The sequence below is a fragment of the Populus alba genome, chromosome 1 (assembly GCF_005239225.2).
Source record: "Populus alba chromosome 1, ASM523922v2, whole genome shotgun sequence".
Lineage (NCBI taxonomy): Eukaryota > Viridiplantae > Streptophyta > Magnoliopsida > Malpighiales > Salicaceae > Populus > Populus alba.
This window is the reverse complement of record NC_133284.1, coordinates 54,190,854-54,200,283: the sequence shown is the minus strand read 5'-3', so window position 1 is coordinate 54,200,283 and position 9,430 is coordinate 54,190,854.

Here is a 9,430-nt window from a genome sequence, read left to right as displayed (position 1 = left end):
GTGAATGTGTGTTCTCATTATGTTTGTATTTGTATTTTATATATCAAATTATGTTGGATATTGTTTTAAAATAATAATAATAAAAAAAAAAAAAAAAAAGAGAGAGATGGAAGTAATAAAGACATAAATGGCATATTTTCCTGTATCTCAAGTTTTAAAATGATAAAAATGGACTCTAAAACAGTCTAGAGTATTTTAACCTATTTGTAATTGTGATTATAATTACTGTTTAAAATATTTTTTTATTTAAAAAATTTATTAAATAATAATTTTTTATTTTTTTAAAATTATTTTTAAAATCAATATATCAATACAATCCAAAAATATAAATGATTTGAAAACATGGGTTGAATAAAAATAACCAAAGCTAATTTTATAGGCTTGATTTGTAAAGATATTTAGGTTTTTTCAAGAAAAGAAATATTAAAAGAATAATTATCCAGAGCTTGAGTAGAAAAGGATTGAATCTTGATGGATAAAAATATACTTTATGTTAAGGAAATTATTATATAAATGAGCAAAGGGTAACTCTCCACTTTATGTGATATTTCTTATGGTTGCCTTGATATTAATTACTTGGCATGAGCTGGCTTTGATCTAAGGTTTTTTTGGAAGGACATAAATTATTATATTTAACTTATTTGATTGGCAATCATTTCATTTGAAAGAGTGGAGAGAGCTTTTTCCTCTTCTGTGCTTTGTAATTTAGCAACTTAAATCCTTTTCATATAATTAATACATAATTATAACGCAGAAAACGGAGACTATCATAATTAATTCTCCCTCGATCACTGCCAGCCAGCATTATATATTGAGTGGTTGCAGTCCATTTATTTTGCTACGGAAAGGTTGGCGAAACTAGGAATAAATACGTGTTTTTCATTTTCTAACAAATGTATGAGAAAATATTTAGTAAATAACACGGTTAGAGAAACTCTGCTGCTCTTATATATATATAAAACAGGTCCCATCCGGATTTCTCGGTCATGGGTTGACCTGCTGGCTCGACTAGATTGCTACCCTAGCTGATATTTTATTAAACTCGAACCGTTCCAATCACCAAATTGCCTGGGTTCTAGATTGATTTATCGGGTCGGGTTTTATAGCAGGGTTTAGACATTGAAATAATTAATTAGCTGTATTTTTCTGATGAATTATTAATTTAACATCCCATTGCTTGTACCAAGAAGAAAACAATATTTAAAAAAAAAATTCTTAAGAAGCACCAAATCCAACGACCCATAATCACATTTTTATTTAGCAAACACTGGCTTCGATACCTGCATTTTTTGGCATATTGTGTTGAAATAGCATATTTTTCAGACCTGTTCCAATTCGAAGTTTGGATTTTAGGTTTTGACCCGAGTTAATTTTTTTAAAAAAATCAAAATAATATTATTTTAGTAAAAAAAATAATAAAAAGTTAATGGGTTGCAACCGGGTTTTTGATCAGGTCACATCGGGTTTTTCCTTCCTCTATTTTTTCTTCAATCCGGCTCAGTTTCATCTCCATGTCGGTCGGGTCCCGGATCAACCCGTCGGGCTGGGCTGGGATTCAAAATTATGTGAAATAGAATAAAAAACCTTATGAAAAATCAATTTTAATCAATTTGAGTTAGGATAAACTTGTAATAATAGTAATTATAGTCGAGTCAATTCGAAATATCTCATCAAACTCGCATTCTAAATCATGACATTTCAATAACTCAATAAAAAAGGATTATAAAGTTTTTTTACCTTGTTAACTTTTCAAACTTATAATTTAGATTATTAGACCTAAAACATCCAATTTGAAAAATTATGAAGTTTAATTATTAATTAATTATATTAAATATTGAAAGCAGAAATTAAAAATATATATATATACAAAAGGATTTTAATATTTTTGTGACCAATGTGGATACACCATGTGTTCAATATTGTGTCTTCTAGAATTTGACACGTATTGAATAAACCACTTTAATTTAACTATTACCTCCCAATCTGATGGGGAGACCAATTTTTTGCCTCTGAAAAAAAAAATCTAAGGATCCAATTGTATTTTTCTTGAATCATTAGGTTTGATGTGCTAAAATTATAGCTGATTAAGGACTAAAAATGTCATTAAACCGCCAATGTCTTGGTTAATTGCTTCCATGTATAGGTTTTACGAGAGATGTTGGTATGAAATCTGAATTTGTTGTTATTTATTTATTGTAATGAATAATGCTGGGGGTATTTAATTTTTTTATAAATTGTTTTACTATATGGTATGATATTTGTTAAAGAGAACCTTTTTTTTACTTTTTTCATTTGATGATAATGAAAAAATTATATGAGATGTGACGATGTCATAAAATATCAAAGTAATTTAGAAGTGAGATTTATGTATTGGATAATTTGTTAATTTTTTATTTTAGCTATCTAATTCATTCTTTATAGTTAAGATAACCGATAGCTTGTATCAGGTATTTGATAGGTCAAGGTGACTAGTACATGTGAAAAATGTTATTTTTTTATAAATTTAGAATTTTCATATATTTAAGTAAGTATTTTAAAAAAAAAATATATAATAATATTTTAGAGAAATAGACTTTGAAAATATATATTCTAAAAAATTGAATATATAAACCTCAAGCTTGAAGGATTCATGAAGTATTTATAGCTCATAAATCTTGTCTTTTAATAGAGAGAAAAAAGCCTGAATTATATTAATGCGATAAAAAAATAACAAGCCATTGGAAAAAGTTTTTACACATATTGGGGTGTGGGAGAGTATGATAAAAAAATATAGCGGAGTCTAATGAAATTAAGCTTTTTTCTTGGTAGTTTTTCAAAGTACTGGGTCAAGGTATGTTGCCTTAAACCATAGGTATTTTGATCTTCAAGGGTTTTTAGAACGTTAAATTTGGGTTTATCAAGATGGATTATACAAAATTAAGTATCTATAGCATTATTATTTTTTATATGTTAACCATTAATTGACAACGATAATAACTAGAATTATTTGTTTCATTTGTTTGAGGCTTGATCATTCCAAAAACCTATTGGTAACGCACAAATTTGCGTGGACTCTTTATAGGAATGAAACAATGCTAAGAATTTAACTTTACGTTACTCTTTACACCATGATGTATTATAGTTATTGTGTTATATTATGTTGCTATTTGATATATATTATGTCATGAGATAAAAGTAGTATTTGATAATTTTATTACATTGTATTTATAAATATTTAAAGCAACTAAATAATATTTGGTTAAATTCTAATTTTTTTTTGAGATATAATAAGAATTGTACTAAAACAATATATAAATATATTTTATTTTTATTAAATACCTTAACATTTTTAAACTTGTATACATATTGTTTTTTTATGAAAACAATTTTTAAATAAAAGAAAGGTGAATAAAATATAATAAATATAAATACATCTCGTTAATATTTCTAATGATAAAAAAATTTGAGTTAGCATAACCTAAAAAAAATGCTAGCATATTTAATATGTGTAATTATTTTAACAAGTTAATAGAAAGAGTTATTATTTTAATTAAAACTCCATAGCTGTGCTTGAAGAGAACACAGAAAGGACTGAACAAGGAAAGATAACTTTATTTTGTTGGACGGTAACAGAAAAAAGAAAAGAAAAGAAAAGAAGTTTCCAATTACTTAACCTAGAAGGAAAACACTTCTTTACAAGGATTTAGATGAACAAACAAAAGAAAAAAAAATCATTGAAGAATTTGCAAATGAAAGAAATATGTTCGGGTATACTGGTAAAGAGATTTCAGAAAAAAGAGAGAGAAAAGAGATATATTTATATTTTATTAGCTTTATTTGTAGAGATTTTTTCAAGCTTTATTTTGATATAAATGTATTGAAATATAAAGAGTTTTGAAATATTTATAGTGGTATCAGGTCAGTTTTAATAAATTAATTTAGTACCTTGTTGATTTAAAATATAACTTTAAAAATGACTTGTTGAACTTGGTTAATTTGTTTAATATTATTTTTTAAAAAAGTATTATAACTTTTAAAAAAATTAAAATATATTTTTTTTATTCAGATAAACTTATGTTACCTCGTTTAACTCATGATATTTAATTTGATGTATTTTTTTATGAATTATTAGCTTAACATCCCATTGCTTGTACCAAGAAGTAAAAATATTTTTTAAAAATAATCTTACAAAGCACCAAATCCAACTAACCATAATCACTTATTTATGTAGCAATCACTAGGATAATGTTTAGTGTTATGTTGGTGGTGAGGCAAAAAAAAAAAAAAAGAGATGATAAAAAAACAAAAACATAATAATGTAAATTTATTATATAAAATTTTAAAATAATATTTTTTATTAAAAAATATTAAAATATCAACATATTAAATGAACCTGAATCAACATGGACTAATTATTTTTTTGCCTAAAATTTAGCCACCACATAGCAGCCAAAAATCAAAGAAAAATATTTTTTGGATCTAAAACTCATTTTCAATTATTTTTTTCTAAAAATCCCATCAAATTCTTTCTAAAACTTTATGATCTTATATACACAATCTCATGCAATTTTGAGATAAAAATCACTACATCAATTTTTTTTTATTATTGAATCAAACTCATTAATATTAATAATAATGAATTTCATCGCTGGAAAGTGATAAAACCAATATACCTCTGCTTTTTTGAGACAATTTCTTATCTCATTACTCTAACTCGGGATCACAAAAAAGAAAGGATTGATCAAGAAGGAAAGATAACCTTATTTTGTTGGGAGGGTAACTGGAAAAACGAGTTGCCGATCACTTAGTCTTGAAGGAAACACTTAGGTCTCTCTTCCACAACTTTTCTTCATTATGCTTTAAGGATTTGGTTCAAAGGTCCAACAAGAAAATATTTCTGCCATAACTCCTACTCAGCATGAGATTATATATTCATATCTTATCTGCTCTATTTATTTGCAGAGATTTTCTCAAGCTTTATTTTTATATATGTAAATGTATTGGAATACAAAGAGCTTTCAAATATCCACGGTGTTACTTAGAACTCAGTCATATATTGAATATTTGTAGAAAAATAAGAACAATTTCGCTGGTTCCTTATGGTTTCCATCTACTTGACCTACACAGAGCTAGAGAGGGTCAAGAATGGTGCAATCACGTTGATGACGGCCACTAGTGCAGTTTCTTTCTCTTCTTTTTGGTCAAGATTTTGTCATTTAATAGACCTAATGAAAGCAAAAATCGTGGGAAATCTAGGCCCTTTCCTCGATCCAATGAAGAACTTCCATTTCGAAAGTAAAAGACAGTGCGTTAAATCCTTCAAATCGGAGTGACACTTGCGTGTAATTTTTCATGGAATCCATGAGTGTCGAATAAAGCTGGTTTGATAATTGGGTTAAAGAAAAAGATTTGTACTATAAAGCTTATCTATGCTTTTTTTTTTTAATCATGAAATCGAGTCTGGGCATGGGGAGCTTGGCCCCGTTCTCTCTTCAACCTTGTATTGTAGCCCTTTTACTAAAGTTTTTGAGAAAAAGGTTAATGGCCATGAAAGATTTTAATGGAGAATCCTATGCTTTTATAAAGAGAAAGCAAAAGCATCTTGTGAATGTTAAGATTCTCTTTTCAAGAAAAAAACCTCCAAATTAAATCAACAATAGGTTAAACTCTCGAACTATAATAGAAGAATTAATATAGCTAGGATAACATATATATAAATATTCTCATGTTCTTTCTATTTTAAAAGGGAAAAAATTAACTTTAAAACTATTAAGAAGATATATTTATTTTTATGTTTTTTTTTTCACGTGACACCCACTAAAGCAACCTAAATATGAGTGTAAAAACCCAAATCAAACCCATCTTCGAAATACCCGTGAGTCAAGCTCATACTTAAACTTATTGAGGTTAAATATGGTTTTTAAATCCTTTTAGTATGTTAATGATTTTTTTTTGCTTAAAAAATATTTTTTATATATTGATATATTAAAATTATAAAAAAAAAACACTAAAAAATATTAATTTAATATTATTTAAATAAAAAAATACTCTTGAAAACATAAAGCTAGTACTGTACCCAAAATTCACGTAAGCTTTAGGCTCCTTCCACAGTCATGATCGCGTTCATTCCATGGCACATGAAGATGGGCCTTAAGGTTTACAGGCTGCTGGATTGTATGCTATTAGTTGGGGTAGAACCTAAGATGTGAAATTCCTTATCATATTTTGAAAAGAGTTTGGTAATAATTGAGAATGTGATTATTTTTTAAAATGTTTTTTATTTAAAAATATATTAAAATAATATTTTTTTATTTTTTAAAAATTAATTTTTATATTAACATATTAAAATTATTAAAAACATTAAAAAATATTAATTTAAAGTAAAAAATAAAATAATTTTTTTAAAATTTATTTAAAAATATTTTTAAAATACAAAAATAAATACATCGTCATCTCATCGATGGATTTCTCATCCCATGTTAAGATCAATGAAAGCATGATTACATCGTTTTATTTTCTATTTCTAAACCTTTTTTTGGGTTTTCATCTATTATATTATATGTAGAGTGCTCTAAAATATTTTTAGAATAAGTGTGTCAAGTTTTCTCGACATAGAATTATGCATGCAAGAAGCCCTTTGGTTATTTTAATTAAGTTTTAAAATTGTTGCTTTTAAGTTCGTGTTTGATTAAAGAAATAAAAATAAATATATGTTTGAAATGATTTTAAATTGAATTTTTTATAATTTTAATATAAGAAAATATATCTCATTTGTCTCTATATTCCCATGTTTTCAGGCTCAAGAATATTACTAAGTGATTCATATATCTATTAAATATCTATCAATTAATGCTTCCTACTTATCTATTGATTCAAGCTAGTGAAGAAAAGCTTGAAGCATATGAAAGCACACGTATTGAAAATCACACTCAAAAAGAAAGCGATGATGATTGATGCTCGCATGGATAGTATTCAAGTCCTAGTCAATTCTTTTTAAAAGTAATTTTGAAAAAATTTAAAATTTTTTTATTTTTTATTTTTGTTTTAAACTAATATATTTTTGATGTTTTCAAATCATTTGATGTGCTAATCTCAAAAAATAATTTTTAAAAAATAAAAAAAATATTATTAACATGTTTTTTTTAAGTAAAAAATACATTTTAAAAAATAACAATAACCTACACTTTCAAACACTATAAAGAGAACACTATAAAGAGAGTACACAAGATTTAATAATCGATAAAAAAAAACACAGCCTACTTTCTTTTATTACTCATTAATTTTCTGTACCTAATTCGCGACTCCAAGCTTTCAATGTCTTCAATCTTCTGATGCCCCGTCTTTTACTCTAATGATAGATATTAAAACGTGTACGGCTGTCAGCTAGATCCATAAGATTTATTATCTGAAACTTAAATGAAGTTAGAATTTTAAATTTATTTTTTTAAAAAATATTTATTTAATAAAATTTAATTCACTCGATCGATCAGCCTTTACTGATCTTATCAAGACACACAACCTCTATCCAAATCCAACCATGTTAACTTTAAGAAATTTCTTATAAAAAAATTAACCATTGAATTTTATTAAATAAAAATCTTGTTTTTGGTATTATATTTTATAATTTTTTTTCACTTGAAAATATATTAAAATAATATATTTTTAATTTTTAAATATATATTTTTACATCAACTTTAAAAACATAAAAAAATATATTAATTTAAAGAAAAAAAAATAAAAATTTTCAAATCTTTTCAAAATAGCTTTTAAAACATAAAAACAAAGATGGTCTCAACCTCTATCCAAATCCAACCATGTTAACTTCAAGAAATTTCTTAGAAAAAAAATAACCATTAAATTTTATTAAATAAAAATCTTGTATTTGGTATTATACTACATAATCCTTTTCACTTGAAAATATATTAAAATAATATTTTTTTTATTTTTTAAAATATTTTTTTTACATCAATGCAACAAAATAATTTAAAAACACCAAAAAATATTAATTTGAAGCAAATAAAAAAATAAAAAAATTTAAAATATTTTCTAAAGCAATTTTAAAACTCATAAATAAATAAGGTTTCAAACCTCCATTTAAATCCAACCTTGTTAACTTCAAGAAATTTTTTATATATAAAAAAAAATAACCATTTTAATTTAATAAAAATAATTGACTTGTATTTACGCAAATTGATTGATAACCATTAAATCAAGTATATTTTTCAAGTCAAACTCTGAACACGTCTAATTTGAAAGGAGAGTTTTACCACAACATCTCGTCAATTAATCCCTCATCCTATGTTAAGATCATTGAAGGCACCCTAATTGAAAAAAATGCATTATTTTATTTTCTATTTTTTAAACTTATTTTGAATTTTAATCAATTATATTATAAAGAATCAATTCAATAAGTTAATCCAAGAAAATTTATGATCTAAAACCTAATTCGGATGGAATTTTAAGTTAAATAAAAATTATATTGATTTAATAAAATAGTTTTAATAAACTGATTGATTAGCTAATTTTTATTTAAACTTAACTTAATTAACTCCAAATTTTTTATTTAAAATAATGAAACAATATCAATTCAATAAAAAATAATTAACTTGAATTCATCCAATGATTTTACATTGCTAACTTTTCCAAGTTTCAATACCTTAGGTCTCTTTCTTCAATATCATAACACCATAGATACACTATTGATATTAAGTGTGCATCGGACATTTTGGTAGTTTTCACTATAGTGATTTTTTTTAAAATAGATTAAAACATTATTTTTAGTTGTGATTAAAAAAATAGATTAAAAAAATATATGACTAATTAAAACTATAATAAAAATGAGTTTTTGCATGCAAAATAAATATAAATTATACAAAATTAAAATTTAAAATGTAATTATTATAGTGCTCATTATAAAATAAACAAAAAAATTTAACTAACAAAACAAATATCAAACTAGAGTATCCAAAGATGCCCACGAATTCTTGGTGACTTTAACGATTGTGTACCTAAGTTCAAGTCATTAGAGCAAACTTTTGTAGGGTACCAAGTATTTCTAATTTTGAAGTATAAATAAACAATGATTTTTAGCTTTAGAAAAGATAAAAAAAAAAAAAAAAGTTTTATTTTTAGGATATTTTGGATATTGGTATTTTGTTTAATTAAAAGGATCATGGGGACGTCTTAGTATTTTCATGTTATATTTATATTATTTTAATCAAAAAGTTATTAACACGTGTTCCACACACTCCAACGAGTGAGCAGTGTTCGCGTCATTAAGGAGGCACATGAAACATTTTCTGATGGTCAAATTTGCCCATCCATCATAATACTAGATGTACAACCGTACCCTCTTTCACATAGAGTAGCACATGTAGATATATCTTGGTTGGATTGTGTAGCGCAGTGATCAAGTGTTTGAGCTTTTTCTTTCTTTTCTCTTTCCTAACAA